Genomic DNA, 19,044 nt, shown 5'->3' on the forward strand with positions numbered 1-19,044 from the left:
ATAGATATGAGGTGCTACAAGAAGAGGAAGAAACAATAAATGGGATAGAAACAATGGAGAATCATGAAAAAGAAAAGGATAACATTCATCCTAAATCATCGACCACCCCAAAGATAAACTCCCAAATAGATTTGACAGAAAAAGTAGAGCAATATCCAGTAGATCTCACCACAATGGAAGCTAATGCAGTGAGGGATGAGTTGAGCATGGAAGAAGAAGTTCTAGAAAGACTCTTGAATGAGTGGAGACACCTCGATGAAAGATTCATTCCATAGGATCAAAATAAATTGTACAAAGAAACTTTCCAACAATACATGGTTACCCAAGGATAGAGACAAGGAGACATAGCAGAGAAACTCGGCATGCAACATGAAACTTCCCAGGAACAACATAGCCAAAGTAAAGGAGGAAAGAAAATGGGGAGAATAAATCTACAGGAGTCAATTCATAATGGGAGAGATGCTGGTAAACACAGGAAGGGTAGTATCGCTCTTAGCAGTATTCCAAAAACTTAATAAAGTTAACCAATGATAGTGATCTCATGGAACATAATGGGCCTTAAAAGTTGAGGAAAACATAGGTACTTTCAAGATCATTTGGAAGAGGAAAAGCCTCAAATAGTTCTCGTATAGGAAAAAAAGGTATCAGGAGAAACAATAGAGGAGATACTACATAAAATGAAACTAATATATGAAGTAGTAGCATTATATGCAAAATGAAGTGTACGTGGAATCACAATATTATGGAATCTTGTCGAGGAAATGGTGGATTACTGGATAGGAATGACGAGAATTTTGATTGAAAATTTTCTTAACATAGGGTCCAAATAATGGATCATCATTTCAGAAGTATATGGCCCACACACTCCCCAAGAGAAGGAAAGCTTTATCTAGAGCATTCAGAAACTCAGCCAAATGCATGCAGAAAAAATGTGGCTAATAGGAGAGGATTTTAGCCTAATAACATCATTGGAAGTAAAAAAAGGTAGGATAAGAAGGGAAGAACAAAAAATGGAGTAGCTTAGGGACATGCAATAAGAATTACATCTAGTAGATATTCTGATCATCAATGGAACTCATACTTAGAACAACCGTAAAGGAGGAACCCACCAAGTAGCTTCAAGGTTAGATCGATTATTTGCAATGGAAAATTTAATAAGTAGGGATGTATACTATGAAGTGTCAATCTTTCCATGTATGGGATCTGACCACTAGAAAATTAGGCTGAAAGTAGACATGAAACAAGGGAAGAACAATAGGACATTCTGGTTCAAAGCTTTATGGATTCATGACCCTGCCTTCTTATAAAAATTGAAGGAAAGGTGAAGATCAAGTATAAAACAAGGGAGGAATAAAATGTATACATTTCAGCTACACCTGAAAGAAATCAATGGAAAAATAAAGAAATGGAATAAAGAAGAATTTGGAAATATTCAGCAAGATAAGGAACTGCTACAAACTAGGATGCAACAAGTTCAACAATAGATGATAACAAATGGCCACTCGGAACCCTTAGTGGAGGAAGAAGGAAAGCTACTAACTAGGATTGAGGGAAGGAGGAAGCAAGAAGAAATCTTGTGGAAACAGAAATTGAGAGTCCAATGGCTCTGGGAAGGAGAAAGGAACACCATATTCCTCCACAAAGAAATGATACAACATATATAGTACAATTGAATATTTTGATTACTAGACCAGGGAGGAAACTAGCTAGTGCAAAATGATGAGATGGAAAATTTGGTTGTGAATCACTTCTAAAACATAATGACAGAACTGAAACGTGACAGGTCAAAAGCAATAAATAGGATAACCAGGCATATCCTCCATTTGGTAAGAAGGGACCATAAATTAGCACTAATGATGGCTATTACCTTGGAATAAGTAGAGGAGGTAGTCAAAGGACTGGCAAAGAAAAAAGTGCCTAGTCACGATGGCTTCACGACAGAATATTTTCAGGCAACATGGACGATTCTAGGAAAATACATCCTGGTAGTAGTGGAAGAATCCAAAATAACAAAAAAGGTACATTCTACCCTAAACTCAACTTTTATTTCTCTTATTCCAAAATATGATCACTCTGAAGAGCCCTAGGGGTTTAGACCTAAAACATTATGCAATGTAATTTATAAAGTCCTCTAAACTATAATGATAAATCATCTCAAACTGATCCTTCCAACATTAATCTCCTAAGAGAAAACTAGTTTTTGCTAAGGGGCGGGAACTTTTGGATGGTATAGTTTCTTCTCAAGAGGCAATCCACTTCCTTAAGAACATCAAAGCCAAAGGGATGATGATCAAGATAAGTTTGTTGAAATCATATGACCGTTTAAGCTGGACCTACCTCTAAAGTAGCCTGAAATACTTTGGATTTGACCCTCGATGGATAAATTGGGTCCCTTCTTTAATATTGAGCCTTGTGTTCTCTATCCTACTGAATAGAGCACCATCCGAGGCTTTCAACGAAACAAGAGGGCTAAGGCAAGGATTCCTGATATCCCCCTTTCTGTTCATTTTAACAGCTAAAGTTGTAGGAAGATATGTCAAAGAAAAAGTTCAAGTAGGACTATTTAAAGTTCTGCGCATGTTGCGAAATGATATTCCTTTAACTCATCAATGTTTTGTTGATGAAATTATAATGTTCTATCAAGCTACTCTCAAGGAATGAATGTCCATCTTGGCCACAGTACAAGGTTTCATGAATGCATCAGGAGCTCAAATCAATAAAGATAAATTTGATATCCTTTTCTTTAATACAACTGCTAAATCTCAAGCCTTTCTGGTAAGAGTAATGGGATTTCGAATACGAACCATACCATCGAAAGAACTTGGGATTTCTTTAAGCTTTAACCCACTTAGATTAGCAAATTGGAAGGCTCTCTTGGATGAGATTGAAGGTCACCTTCAAAACTAGACCTTTTGAGCACTTAACATGGATAATGGAGTCATCATTCTAAAGGAAGTGTTACAATCACTTCCTATCTACCATCTCTTAATTGTAGAAGTGCCCAAAACTATTTTCAGTGATATGACAAATATATTTAATAAATTCCTATGGCAAGGGCCACAAACAACAAATAAATAGGCTCTTCTTTCCTGGAACTCACTAACGAAGCCGACAAAAGCAAGGGTTCTGGGCCTTTGAGACCTGTAGACTCTGAACCAGATTATGGGGGGAAAAACTATGGTGGATATGGATACAATGAGGTAATGAATCATGGAAAGAAACCTATGGAAGAAAATACGAAATTCCTAGGATGACCGAAGGAAGTCTGAGAGCCCAAGAAAATACAAAGGGACCGGCTATATGGAACCTAGTAGTATAAAATAGAGAATTGATAAGAAACCACTGCTTCTGGGAGATAAGTGGAGGGGATAAGGCCAAGCTCTGTCGAGATGCCTAGAAATAGAGGGAAAAACTATTCAGTAGATAGGACCTAGTGGAAATATTATTAAACACAAACCAACCAACAAATCAAACGATCAATAAATTATGGGAAGCAGAAGAAGGATTAATATGGAGAAAATGGAAGAGGAAACAATACTAGACAGATACACCAAACTCTCTCCAATGAGAAACCTATGATAAAGAGGTGGCCTCTAGAAGAATAATGATAATAGAGAGAAGCAATATTATATGGTGGGGATATAAAATTAAAGGAATGTTTACTATACAAGAAGGGTACTACCTGGAAGCAGAACATCAAAAACAACAAGATTTACGCATATGGGAATGAATATGGAAGGATCAACTATGGCTAAAAGTAGCTTTCTTCCTGTGGGTGGTCCTCCATGGCCGCACCCTAACATGGGACAAACTACAGAAAAGAGGGATGCAAGGACCATCTGTTTGTTGCACATGCATGGAAAAATGGAAATAATCGAACATATACTAAATATCAGTATATAGAGCAATGCCCTATGGTAGAATCATGAAATTTTATTTGGACACTCGGATAGAGATTACTAAAGCAAAAAAACAATAATGGAAAATTGGAGGAATAAAATCTACCAGAGCCCCATCCTTAACCGAGCCTGGAACATCTCCTTAGGATTTTTCTTGTGGGTGGTGTTGAAAGAAAGAAAATGAAGAATCTTCAAAGACGAAAAAAGGATAGCTACGGAGGTATGGAACCTAATAATTCAGAATATCCGTGAAACTATTTTGGCTGAGAAATGGTACCCATAGTACTAGGAAACAACACCACAGGAGAGACGAATAATGGAGATGCTAAATCTGAATCCACAAATGCTGATACCTAACTCCTGGATGCTGAAACCTACACCCCTTCAATCGCTATCATACCTTGATTTCCCTCCTGAGGATTTTAGAAAACTAAACTTTGACAAAGCTACCAAATGAAATCTAGGAGAAGAGGGACTAGAAGAAGTGTTTAGAAATCACCAGTGCCAAACAATCTGGTTGTTTTCAATGGACTGTGGAATAGTGAGAAACAATGAAGAAAAATTCAACGCACTCAAACATGGACTAGAAATCTATTGAAGGGAAAGATATTAGAAGATGGTGGTGGAAGGGGACTCCACATTAGTTATTGACAGAGTGAAAAAACTCCAGGAGGGAACCTAATGGGAAAAAATAAGCAAGAGCTGGAGAACGGCTAGATTAGTCCAGGAAATAGGAATCCTGGTACAAGGGATAGAATACATCATCCTCACACATGTCCTATGATCTTGGGAAACTGGGGATGTGTCAAACCGATAGTTGATTTCGTAGTAAATTGGGGATGTGTCAAACCGATAAGCAACTTTGACATCTCTGGAAACAAGGAAAAATCAAAACAAAGGAATGAACATTCTTAGGGAGATCCTGGGAAAAGATAGGGAAGGGGGACAAAACCGCCAATCAGGGTTTGAAGGGATCCTGGATCTAGAGGAAATACTGTTATGACAGAAGGAATAATGAAGAGAGTATGTGGATGGCCCATTCAAGGACCCTACACGAAGGAGGTGGAAGAAGCTGAGAAAAGGAGGCAAGTGGAGGATGCCTTGGGAATGCAAACAGGTAGGTGGGTGAACATTAAATAAAAAAGTTGGCAAGAGAGATGGGTGAATGCATGCAAAGTGTGAAAGGGGAACGAGAGGCAGGCACTGCGGGTGGAAGCTCAGAGGAGAGTAGGAGAAGGGGGCGTCATCGGCATCTAGATTCAACCCACATCAACCTGGAACAAAACTGGTAAGTAAACCAAACTTCCCTAAGATTTGGCACCAATGTCTCAAAACTGGAGGAAAGTTTGGCATAAAAGGAGGGTAGTGTCGAACGTAATAGGAAAATGTTGGCCTTTTCTTAAGATGTTGATGTATTGTTTCTTAATTGTTGAAAGAACTAAAAAAATATGTGAATTTGGGTTCAATTGTTTGTTGTTAATGTATGGACATGAGTTGACTGCATTTCATGGAAGGTGGCAGGGGTGCGGAGGGTTTGAAGGGTCACTCAGAACTGGGGGAAAGAAATTGATAATTGTCATAGGGAAATTTTGCAGTATCAGATTAAGAAGAGGCTATGACTCCTCTGTCAGCCTGCAGAGGTCTAGTAGTTTAAAGAATCAGTGGAGGGTGAGAGGGGGGGAATGGGAAATGTAAGACATGCCCTATGAGGTTACTCTAGCTACTGGTGGGCTACCAAACCCCAAGGGAAGGAAATAGATTCAGGGAACTAAGAATGGGGGGAATCTAGACTAGGGGGACTCGACATGGCCTAGGGGAAATCCATTCTCAATGACCCTGAGTCGAGATGGACTAGAAGGGTGGCCCGAACCTCAAAAAGAGAAGAGGGAGGGGTTGCTGCATATAAAGTGTAAAGGGTCTGCCCTCTTGGTGGAATCAGAGCCAAAACCCAGCTTTCTTGACGTTGGAATTTGAAATCCTTGCTGGCCAGCTCTTAAGAGTGGAGAGGGACCATTGCGGGGATTCCAGTTGATGGTATCCATGGGGACCTTAGAACTTAGGAGAGAAGTTATAACCCTGCTGTTGTTGAGAATTGGGGGTAGCCAGCTACTGAGAAGAAAAATTGTAGTAGGATTGTTGTAAAGAAGAATTATAAGGAACGAAAGAATGTTAGGAAAGAAATTAGGATTGGTCTTAATGTATGCACGTATGTTAACATTACAGGCTTAATTAACTCCTATACTCTTCATTCCCTGGCACTCCGACATTAGGAACATGTGAGAACGCGAGAGGGATGGGGACTAAAGGTATTGTTGAAGGAAAAGATGGTGAAAAAGGAATAAAGATAGCGAAGGAATGGAGGTCAGCGAGTAGGTAAGCAAGAAGAGAAGACAATAAAGTCTCTGGTGGCTTCAACGAGCAAAAACTAGCGAAAAAGTAGAAGAAAAATAGGGGGCGAAAGTATGTATAACATACTGCATGCTTATCATGCAATCACCCCAGCACAACTAAAAGTAATAGCAATGTCAAAGACAAAGTTCAATGCCAAGCAGAAAACGAAGAAATTCTAATGGAAGATTGGGAGCCATTACTTATTTACCTGGGACATATTAGAGGCCGCCAAAAACTGTTCAGATAGACCATCCAGCAGTACTGGGCCATGAAGAATCTGTTGGCAAGGGAAATGACAACATATAGGGTCAGAGAAGAAACAAAACAAGCAAGGCAGGAGGAACCAAGTTTAAAGGAAATTCAGAAGGAAATCGATGTTGTACAGGTACAACAATATCAGCAAAACCTTCATTTTGGGAGAATGGAAAAGAAGATCCAAACCTCGCAACAGAACGAAGTGCTTAGGTCAAGTGCTAAAGACCTGACCCCTGTTGGGTCATTTGATGACTGATGCAGAGTACTAGAAAGTTAATTTTTATTATTATGACAAATAACATTTCATTTAATTGTTTGTAGATTTCTGTCGTGTGGTTTTTGAGACTTTGGGCTCGGATATTCCACAATATTCATTTTTATGCTATCTACGTTTCGAGTGTCGATCAAGACTCATCGTAAGGACTAAATCTACAAAGAAGAGAAATGGCATTATAAATATGAAATGGAGTGTTGTCAAAGTGGGGATCCAACCAGCTTAAGGTAAATAATTACTTATTTTATAGATTTATTATTATTATTTTTATGTCATACCATTAATAAAAAAAAAGGTATTTATAATTTTCTTCTTCTCTTTAATTTTTTAATTTAATGCTTTAATTTTTGCTAATATTTATTATAATCTGAGTTATATTATACTCATTTAGTATGACCCTTATTCAATTTATTACAAAATTTTAATTAAATTTTATGCTTTTAATGCATATTTTTTATTTTACAAATCAAAGCATTAAGTATATAGTAGATACAGTTGCAAACTTAGCATGGATGGTAAGGATCAAACTGTTTAAATTTTGGACAGCTTTTGATGCTTATCGATGGCCAACAACCGTGGTTTCCTTCTAGCAGGTTGAGGCCACCAAAAATATTTTGTTACCTACTTATAGATAATTAATAGAAGAGGGAAGTACTATCAAGCTTACACAAAAATATATTAGATTTATATTATTAATACTTATTGGTGTTTCTCTATCACATTTACTAATTTGGTTGTGAATTGCTATAAGTCTATCGAAATATATAGACTGCATTTTTTAATGTGATTGTACTAATATATATATATATGCAATCAACCAAAAATTCCCATTTTATATTTAGAGAACAATATCTTTGGTATCTCTAACGTTATTCAAATCTATCGTAGAGTTTTACACTCTTTTTTATTCATTAACAACTTCAAATGACGCTTTTTTTCCTTCATAGTTAAATTGTATCTAAAAATTATAGATTCAGAGGTTCATGCTATCCCCTTGACTGCAAAGTGAATCAGCTATGACCTATCAATTTATTAATGTATGATAATTCACTAGATACTTTTACACGCATCATGAAGATCTAAAACCGTACTCTTAAGGATAAATAAAATATGTTAAATTCCCACCGAAAACGAAGGAAAGGAGTTCGTATCTTTTATATGTTACGCAATAAGGGAATCACTAAGAAGATTCTAGAGTAAAGAATAATTAGCGCATTACAAATGTAGTAGACCATAGGAAAGGTGTTTATATTCTATTAGCAGCAATTTAAAGGAACCACAGAGAAGAATCTGAAGTATGATTAGCACATTATTTTAATGGTTGATTATAGTATCATGTACCTTCCTAATAAGTTTTATAATTCACATATTTCTCATTCTATCTTCCATTAATTAAGAAGAAATAAATAAATTTTCATATTCTCAACAGATTCTTAATGTGCTTCTGCATTTTCTTTTATGTTAAAATAATTGAAGAATCTATATAATGTAAATTATTTTTAATTAAATTAGTTAAAAATATGTAAAGCATAGTTGTCTAGTTATACATAAGCTAAGGTTACGAAGAAATAAATAAATTTTCATATTCTCGACAGATTCTTAACGTGCTTCTGCATTTTTCTTTTATATTAAAATAAAAGAAGAATCTACATAATGTAAATTATTTTTTAATTTAATTAATTAAAAATGTGTAAAGCATAGTTGTCTACTTATGCATAAGCTTAGGTTATAGGTGAAGTATATTAGTTCTAGCATGAAAAGCCAACTATTAAATTATTCAAAATTATATATATATATAAATATAAATATAAATTTAAAGTGTATTTAAACACTCTATTTATAGTTACATTGTTTTGTTTGGTCAGATACTTATATTGCTTAATTTGACATCTAGAATTATATTATTTATGATTTTTAATGGTTTTTTTTATGGGTCATGATTTTCTAAATACTATACATTACATTAATATTAAAAGGTAAATGAATTGCATTTTGTTTTGTTCCAATAAATAATTGAATTTTTAACTTTTAGTTGATTTTCTTGGCTATTAAAATATTTAAAATGTTTAATATTAAAATGAGTATTTTAATATCTTTCTATTTTATAGGTAGAGTTGATACTGAAATAAATTAGTGAAATTGGATATTTAAATAATTTGATTAAGTTATTTAATGAGACATTTTTTAAAAATATAAGAATTATATTTCTTTATCAAAGTTAAAACTAAAAATTTAATTTTTCTTCAATACCATTACTTTATCTTTCTTATAAAGTCATGTTACTTTATATGCACGGTGACATCTCTTATTTGTGGGTGATAGTGAAAATGAAATATTTTTGCCACATCTACTTTATACTAGGTTGTAATACATGAGAGTGATACAAGGATCATTGAATTCTTAGGATAATTATAATTAAACTAATTAAATGTTCTTATTCATTATGGTTTTTTATTATAAACAAATATTTTTCTTTTATTTTTCATTTAGAGGATACGTTAATGTTATTTTAAAGAGGGAAAACACCAAATCAAGATTGGGAAGGGAAAGAACTACACATCACCTTCATATTAAAATGTAAAATACTCCTTTGAGGACAATAATTTTAGATCAACACACACACACACACACACACACACACACACACACACACACATATATATATATACTTTCAATTACATATCCAAATGAATATATTGATTAGAAAAATAAAGAAACACACACATATATATATATCTATTTGACATTGAAATATTTTATGTATGACTATATTGTCCAGAGAGGCATTGTACAATTCAGTATGAGGGAGATGTCACGAGATATTACACTTATATTAAAAAAAATAAAAAATAGTAACATTTAAAAACAGGTTGGCCATAAATGAAATATTTCAAATTTCATCTTAATTTTACATCAATTTTATAGAGATAAAAGAATTAAACCTAGAAAAAAAAACAATTTAATGTTTGGTATGAAGAACATATATAATTCCTTCACTACTTAATAAATGATATCATAGGTTATATAACTCATTCTACATTTAGTTGACATGTAATATTTATAACAAAATATATTAAGAAAAAAATAACAAAAAGATGTAATGTGGATCACAAATAGAATATTTTAATATACATGATGACATATAAAATGGAGTTGAGACAAAAAATAAATAAATTAATATACACACACATATATAGAAATAGCTAAACACACATGTAACATTTAGAAAATATCAATAAAAAAATATTTTGTGTGTATTAAATGGTTAAAGAATTACATATCTATCTAATTTTGAAAAGTATTTTTTTTCTTTTGACTACTTTATCTTTCGATATAAAGTTGATGTAAAATTCCATGAATGTGGTGTTCTTTGAGAGAGAGGAAAGGGGCGGGTTTTTCCACCCCACTTGGCTAATAGGTTGAGGGACATGGAAGCTTGCAGCTTGTGAAGTTTGATCTACTTGATGTGAGTTGCGCATAGTCATTAGGTGTGTTTATGGGAATACTTCCTTATATACAGTGTGGCAAGGTTGTTTGAGCACAAATATTTCTTAACCCTAGATCTATTAATCACTCATAAGGATCAAATATCTCATGAATAATTTTTTTTTTGAGTGCAAAATTTGAGGAAAGGTTTCCTTAGTGAATTGTATATATTGTATTTACTTTCATGTAAATTTATTTTGATGGATAGTGGACCCATTCTGGGGCCACACTTGAATGTGAATGTAAAAAAATGTTTGTATTTTATATTAATAAAAGCTGCATTTAGTCATCCATGTAAAATTTTCATGGAAAAATGATGCGAGAGAAAAAATTCACGTTCCATATCTATTGAGGGAAATCCCAATAATGACAGATGAGAAAGGGTATATGTTGCACAAACTTCTTACTTAGAGTTGAATTATCTAAGTAAGAATAGGTTTTTCCAAGAGGGTGAGAGGGGAAATCCTAAGACAACCTTGTGGATTTAGAACCTACATGGTAGTTTCCCAAGCAAGTTTAATTAGTTGTTGAGTTATTCTCTCAGAAAAAAATGTGGTTTGAGAGAGGTAGGATGCTAGTAGGAGGAACCCTATACTAGACCCGGTGAGGTCTCTGTCAAGAAACAACTAATCTAAATGTGACATTGGCCTAGGGGGTTTTGGTAGATGATACCAGTTCTCATTGGTTGGGTGGAGTATCATTTTTTCCACTATGATTTTCATTGGAGGGCTATATTCATCTAACATATAAGTAGTGTTTTGGAGAAATGAATGATTCTAAGAATTTGTTGAAAGAATGGTAGGTTCATTCTCTATGCTTATGATATTTTTAAATAGAAATAAATATCATGTTTTGAGACATGTTAGTTACTGAGGTTATAATAGAATAAATTAAAATTCTTGAAATCTTGTAGAGTAGCAGTCCACATCTCTAGGAAAATAGTTCTGGAAAATATAAGACAATTGGTGTCAAGATTTCTATTTCTAGAGTTCGTATTGTTGAATGTATAAAACATTTAGTGTTCTATATAGAATCAATAAATAACCGATAAAATAATAGAAGAAAGGAGATAAAATTTCATGTAAAACCCTGATAAACATTACACTTAATTCAAAGAAGAGTATGATTGTGCATTAAACGGAAATGTGACTTCATGTATTATGAATGAAACTCAAAAAAGAATTTTTAGAATATATGCATGGCCATTAAGAGTAAGACCCGTTTATAACAAAGAATTTGGTTTCTCAAAATCTGAGTGAGTTATCAAAATATAATAAACCATTGTCATTGATGGTAATGCAATAATAGGAGAAAACATGACTTCAAACCATTATTCACACAAATATGAGACACAACCAGGTACACTTAGAATACTTTCCCTGTACCATCAGGAGCTCAAATTTTTTCAACAATTCGAAGTTGTCATAATGGTTTGGAACCTGAATTACCAGGTAGATCTTGTTGTCCTAAATCCAATGCAACTTGTTTTGCATAAAACAGACATTGAATTCTCCTAGAAACACGATCTGTTCACTTTGTCAAAGACGTAAAAAAAAATTGCAAGTGGCTAACAGGGATGCTGACTCGACATCCGTACTACCTAAGTGGCAAAGGGAATATTCTTGGAATATTTTTTGAATATTCTTAGAATATTCTATTGAGTTGGCATCAACCTACTGGTCAATGTATTTTGGTTTGGGCAAATGAGGAGGTGACACGTGGCTAAGTCAGAGGCTGCCACCTGTCCTCCTAATGGCATTCAAATTTTTTATGACAAACAAGGCAAAGGCTGGGCTCAACTCCATGACCTCCAATAACATAGTTCAATGACTTACCAACATGCTCGCACTATGTTTCTTAAACAACTACAGATGCAGGTTAATGTTAAAGACTAACTCCACCAAGTTTGGTGGGAGCAGGCAGACTTAACTGCCCCCCCCCAATGTGAACACAGAGACCCTCAACCATAACTGTACATTGTGAACACCCAGGTCACTGCTACTGCCTAATTGTCAGATGAAGCACGACATGTGAACATGCTTGTAAATGGTTATTGTGACCACTGGAGGGAGGGAGCCACCGTTGGGGGCTAAACCTTGGGAGCATGTTCCCCATATAACCAAGCTTTTCGTTTTAAGGCGTTGGTGGAAAAATTAATAGTCCTACAAATCCACCTAAAATTCGGGGAATCTTTTGCTCCGTTAATGGAAAATGGGGCAAATTTGTAGGATGATGTTGGATTTTTGTGCAAATTATAGAGCAAATAGTGGAGAAACTAGAAGAGGTCATAACTTCTCCAATTTTGGACCAAATTGGATGAAAAAAGATGTTAGGTAGCCATTTTTGGACATTATGGACTCATTGGAGTAGGCTTTCAAGATGAAAGGTGCACTTCTATATAGTATTTTTGCAAATTGAAGTCGATGGGTGGCATGGTCAACTAGAGTGTTAATTCAGTTTATAGAGGAGTTTGAAGATGGAGATGACGTTACAAGGATTTTCTAACATCCATGTGCTTTCTGTAGTAGCCATTACATTAGTGTTGTAGATTTTATTCCTCTTTTCTATATATGTGTTTTGGAGAAGAGACTTGTTTATGTACTTCAAGTGGATTGTGGTATTGCTCGTTCTCTTTGAAGTTGGAGTATGGGGTCTTGGTGTAAGATTCCTATGTCTACGGAAACATTACATGTTTGACTCTAGGTTAACATTTGTATGGAGTGATAACTCTTGCATAAGTTGTTTCTTTGAAGGAGAAACTAATCATTCCATTTCAACACTTTATGTACTCTTCATTTTCTAGACATTGAGCATAATGAGAAGGGGTCATGCCATTAGAGCTGATCCAAGGAGATGTAGCCCAGGATGGGCGAAATCCTTTAACAATGGCTAGTGTAATACTGATTGGTGCATGCTTCCATTCAGTGTTTTGATTTCATGTTTAATGTTTTTCATGAAATTAACTTAAGAAAAACACATAAAAACTCATTTCTTTACATTCTATTTTGAAGTACAAACCTCAAGCACATTTGTGTATTTCAGATGAAAATCTTAGCATAGAAAACTAATATACCAAATTCAGATCAAGTTGGTATCATAGTGCTCGTTTTCCTTTTGCAAGAAGGAATTTAGTGTTTTTTGCAAGTGAATGTGTTTTGAAGCTCAAGTGAGGAGAAGGGTTTGGAAAGATAGGAAGATTGTTACAATCTCTACCACTAGTCCTACCTCAAGTTGTAGTATAAGCTTCAAGAAAAGCTTGTCCCAAGGAGGAGAGATTACAAGAATGCTAGAGGATGTGTAGGCTTTTAGAAAGGCTTTCATAAACATCGAAGAAATGGTGAAAGTTCTCTATGAAGAGAGGAATACCAAATTTCAAGGTGAAATCTCTAGACCTCAAAGAGGAGAATGATATCCAAGGGAAGAAGGTAACATGAATGGTGATAAACTACCATCTTCTTCATAATATTCATGCTTTTCTACAACTCCTATGCAATATGCTAGTGTAGAAAGTCCCTCAAAGAAGGTAGATGGACAAGTTTGTACCTTTTGTCCACATGATGTTGAGGATGATATTCTATCGGCAACCAAATTCAAGGAGCTAAAAGAAGAGAGCAAAAGAGTCCAAGAGGACACATCCAGAATCGAAAGAGAGTTTGAAAACATCTTTGTACATTAATCAAAAGATGAGGCAAATGGTAGGCATTTACATGCTTCTTCTTTACATGAAAGTGTTGATGTAAATTCATTTGCAGCCTTTGAAAAACATAGTAAACCCATTGGATCCAAGCTCTTGACCAAGATATGTTACAAGGGAGGAGGCCTTGGATTGAACCATCAAGGCATTAAAAATCCAATTGAGGCAAAGGAGAGGCTTAAATATGAAGGCTTAGGCTATGTTGCAAAAGAATAATTGTCTTGTAGTGACAACTCAGGGGTATCATGTTCCTTTTTAAATAAAAGAGGGCATGAGGAGGGAATATGTTGGGATTTCCATCTAGAATTGGTACCTGCTTGGTTCCACAAGTATAAGGAGGACCTAAACTGTAAAGCATCTCCAAAGAGATATGAACAAGTTGAATAAGAAACAAAGCTAAGTTCTTCTTTCCATGTGAGTTTCTCACACGAGAAGCATAAGCCAAAGGACAACAAAAAGAGGTATAATCATCCTGTTAATTCAAATGCTTTTCATAATGGAAAACAACATGATGATTTGAATAACATGTTGAGGAATGTGTTTCCATGCACCTTTTTTCTTTCATCTAACCATTATGTAGATAAGTGTGATAAAATGAAAGCAATCATCAATAATATGTTTATGTCTATTGGAATTGAGACTGAAAAGAAAAAAATCTCATCCAAGTTTGAAGACATGTGAGCCAAGAGAAGCTTAAAAGAAATTTTGCACACGCTGCATTATCAGTGGGAATTGGGTGGTGAAGTGTTGGAAATTGTTTGCACAACTTCATCCTCACAAGGGCAAGAAAATTATGCAAGAACCAGAAGATGAAGAGAAAAAAGAAAAACTGGTGCAAGATGCAACCATCCCTGAAGAAGCTTCAAAAGAAGAAAAATTTCAAATAGACGGTTCATTTTACTAGTTTTGGAAGAAATGGGTAGACTATTTTTCCAACTGAAGTTTGTAAATATTTGTTTTGCACTAGTTTCATATTCACATAGTTGGGAAATTTGTAAAAGTGATGTTCATTAACAAATCACTTAGATGAAACGATGTTTTCTTTGGGCATTGTTATGCTAGTTTTGCTTTTTGATAGTCAATTTGAATGGAAAATTTGGGAGTCAATTTTATTCCATCTTGTAAAATTCATTTCTATTTGTATTTTAACAAAGCATTCTAAAACTGTTGTATGAGTAGTTGTAGCACATTCATTATATTACAAATTTGTTAAGTGCTAAAGTTATACAAGTATTCACCATGTGAAACTTGTTTTCATTCATTTGTCAAAGTATTTTGGAATCTTATACTTGATAAGGATTTTTCAAAATAGCAACATGGAAATATTATTAGGAAGCATGTTTCTTTTGATGGCCATAGCAACAAGGACAAGCTGAGAAGAACATTGAACTTGAATTCTTTGGTTAGGTTATATTTCAAGTTCAACTTGAGGAAGAGCAAAGAAAAGTACAATTCAAGGCACTACAATCATCAATTGGGTTGAGTTTTGAAAAGAAAAGGAACTTTACATTCAAATGATGAACAATTTAAAGTGAACTTTTGGGGACCAAAAATTTTTAGTGGGCAAGAGTGATCAGGAGCTCAAAATTTTCCATAAATTCAAAATTGTCAGAATGGTTTAGAACCTGAACAACCACGTAGATATCGTCATCCTGAATCCGATGCAAATCATTTAGTGCAAAATGCATGTCATATACTCCTAGAAACATTATTTGTTCACTTTGTGAAACAAGGAAAAACATTTGCAGGTGGCTCACAGGGATGCTGACTGGGAGTCCATACTACCTAGGTGAAAAAGGGAATATTCCTTGAATATTCTCAAAATATTTTGTTGATCTGGCATCATCCTATTAGTCCATGTGTTTTGGTTTGGGCCAATGAGGAGGTGACACGTGGCTAATCCAGAGGCCGCCATGTGTCGTCCTAATGGCATTCAAAATTTTGTATGGTAAACAGGGCAGAGGTCGGGCTCGACCTTGTGACCTCACACAGTAGAGGCCAATGACTTACCAACATGCTCACACTATGTTTCTTAACCTACTATGGATGCGAGTTAATGTTAAAGACTAATGCCACCAAGGAATGGGGGAGCAGGTGGACTTAACGGCCCCCTATGTGAGCACCGAAACTGTCAACAATAACTATTTTTTGTGACCACCCAGGTCACCACTACTGGCTAATCATAAGACCAAGAACCACATGTGAACATGCTTGCAAACGATTAATATGACCAAGCTTTTGGTTTTAAGGCCTCGGCGAAAAAATTAACGGTCCTAGATATCCACCTAAAATCTGGGGATTTTGTCGCTTTGTTACTGGAAAATGGGGCGAATTTGTAGGATGATGCCAGATTTTGTGAAAAATTGTAGAGCGGGTAGTGGAGAAACTAGGAGATGTCATAAATTCTCAAGTTTTCGATGAAATTTGATGCAAAAAGGGTTTAGGTATCCCATTTTGCATATCCTAGACTCATTGGAGTAGGTTTCCAGATCAAAGGAGGACTTTTGAAAATTGAAGCCTATAGGTTCCATGGTCAACCAGAGTGTTGATTCCATTTATGGAGGAGTTTGGAGATGGAGATGACCTTGCAGGGGTTTTCCAACCTCCATTTGATTTTTTCAACAACCATTACATCAATGTTTTAACTTTTATTTTTCTTTTCTCTATATGTGTTTTGGAGAAGAGACTTGTTTATGCACTTTAAGTGGATTGTGGTACTATTGATGGTCTTTGATGTTGGAGTATGGGGTCTTGGTGTAAGATGCCTAAGTTTGCTGAAAATTTACATGTTTTCCTGTAGGTTAACATGTGTATGGAGTGATAAGTTCTACAAAAGTTGTTTCTTTCGAGGAGAAACTAACCATTCAATTTCAACACCTTATGTACTCTTCTTTTTCTAAATATTGAGCATAATGATAAGGGTTCATTCCGCTAGAGCTGATCCAAGGAGATGTAGCCCAGGAGGGCTGAACTCTTCTGACAATGGCTGGTCTATTACTAATTTATTAATGCTTCCATTTAGTGTTTTGATTTCATGTTTAAATATTTTCATGAAATTTACTTAAGAAAAAACACATAAAAACTCATATTTTTACTCACTATTTTCAAGTACAAACCTCAAGCATATTTTTTTTATTTCTAATGAGGATCTTAGGATAGAAAAATAATATTTCAAATTTAGATCACTAGATAACTAATATGTAGAGTGCTACAAGGGAAGACCAAAAATTTTAATAGCCATTGTGTTAAGAAAATTACTATAAGCCATCAGAAAGGAAAGAAAGAAGAAAATTGGTTAAACCATTCATTTAACTTAATTTTTTAAAGACATAAACTGTCTCTGAGTAAAAAATAGTAACCATAAATGCTATCTAGAGTTTTTCTCTCAAGAAAAAGCTTGTAATAAATAATGTCAACACATCATATTTATAATTAACTTAAACCCTTGCTGATATGTGAATCATCTCCACATAGCTGAGAGAAAGACCTAACTCTCTATATGTCAAGAGGGCACCTGAAAAGTGTACTCTTGTAGGCTTTAACCAATGTAGAGAAATTACCTACACACAAAACCTAAAAACATAAAATAAAAAATGAGGAGAATATAAAACAAATACAAAAATATTTCGCCTGGATCCCAAAACCGGGACTACCAGATTGATTTTTCATTATGTTCCTTTCAATGTTAAAATACATATATATACTTGTTGAAGCATTCATAAACGCAAATACATTAACCCATGATTAGAAAATAATCATAGTTCCCTTCACCAGATCTAAAAAATACCATGGGAAATAAACCATCATGGGAAAAACCATGTGCAAAAACCATGCACAAAAGCATAGGTAGGTCTGTCGACCAAATATAGAGTCCAAAAACAAATTCCTAGGGTGGTACCCTAGACCTCGTGCAGGGGGGCTACTGCACCCTTGAAACCCCGCGAAATGGGGGGCTCTGTACCCCCTATGATCCCCCCCGTTGCACTCGACACAATGAATAGGGGGAATTTTTACCCACCTTCACACTTGCAACTAGTCATGGATAGAATATAACATATACCCAACAATGCTCTCTCGATTCAATTTAGAACCCCCAACATTAAACCAAATAAAATTAGCTAATTTCCCCAATTAGTAATGCTAGAGACAATACCATATATCAATGGGATACATTTACAAAAAGAGAAGAAAAACCTATGAAGGTCACATGGCCATAATGATAGAACAATGAAAAAACATATAACATAGATAAAATGGTGGCCAATGTGGGTATTTCCCTAGTCGTAACTAAGGATACACACATACACAATTTTCATCTAGGCATAACCTGTAATAGAAAAGTAGATATATGGTAAGAACCTAGAATGATGAACCAATTATATGAACCCTTAGAAAATGTATCTAGTAGTGGATATTCACCTCGAAGGAGAAGAAGGTTAGACCTGCAAGCAACCTAGAAAAGGAATAGTTTTTAGTATTATCATTGAGGTAGTAGTATTGCGAGTAATTAATGTAAGGTAAGAATATAACATGCATATAAGACTCTTAGGGAACCTTGATTCTCAAATCTCTATCCCAAACGTTAATACATTATTAGAATGAATACTATGGAGAATAACTAAGATGTAAAAGACAAAAATTGTGAATGTCTGCGGGGATCCAAGATTGACCATCATCCCTTTGTAGAGTTTCCTGAGTTGGTTGAAGAAGCTTGAAACAACTCTATGTATTTCTTCCCTCACAACCATAGGAATTCCATTTAATTCACTTAGGAATCCAACTCAAATGGATGAAGAAATGTTTCCATGACCAATTCGTACAAGGTGTAAGGGAGCAGAAATAAGGTAAAGGTATATGGTAGAAAACAAACTTGAGTGAAGCCACCCTAACCAAAACAAGGGATATACATTTTCTAGCTTTGTTGTGAATGGTACTAGCTAGAAAAGAGGGTCAAGTATACCACAACATCTTCACAGTAGTTGAACCTAGTTACGGGCTCAGAGAGGGTTGTGGAGATTGCCCAAAAGACCAGACAATGTAAATCG

The sequence above is a fragment of the Pinus tabuliformis genome, chromosome 7 (assembly GCF_031772625.1).
Source record: "Pinus tabuliformis cultivar Carrire ecotype Pingquan chromosome 7, CPIR1, whole genome shotgun sequence".
Lineage (NCBI taxonomy): Eukaryota > Viridiplantae > Streptophyta > Pinopsida > Pinales > Pinaceae > Pinus > Pinus tabuliformis.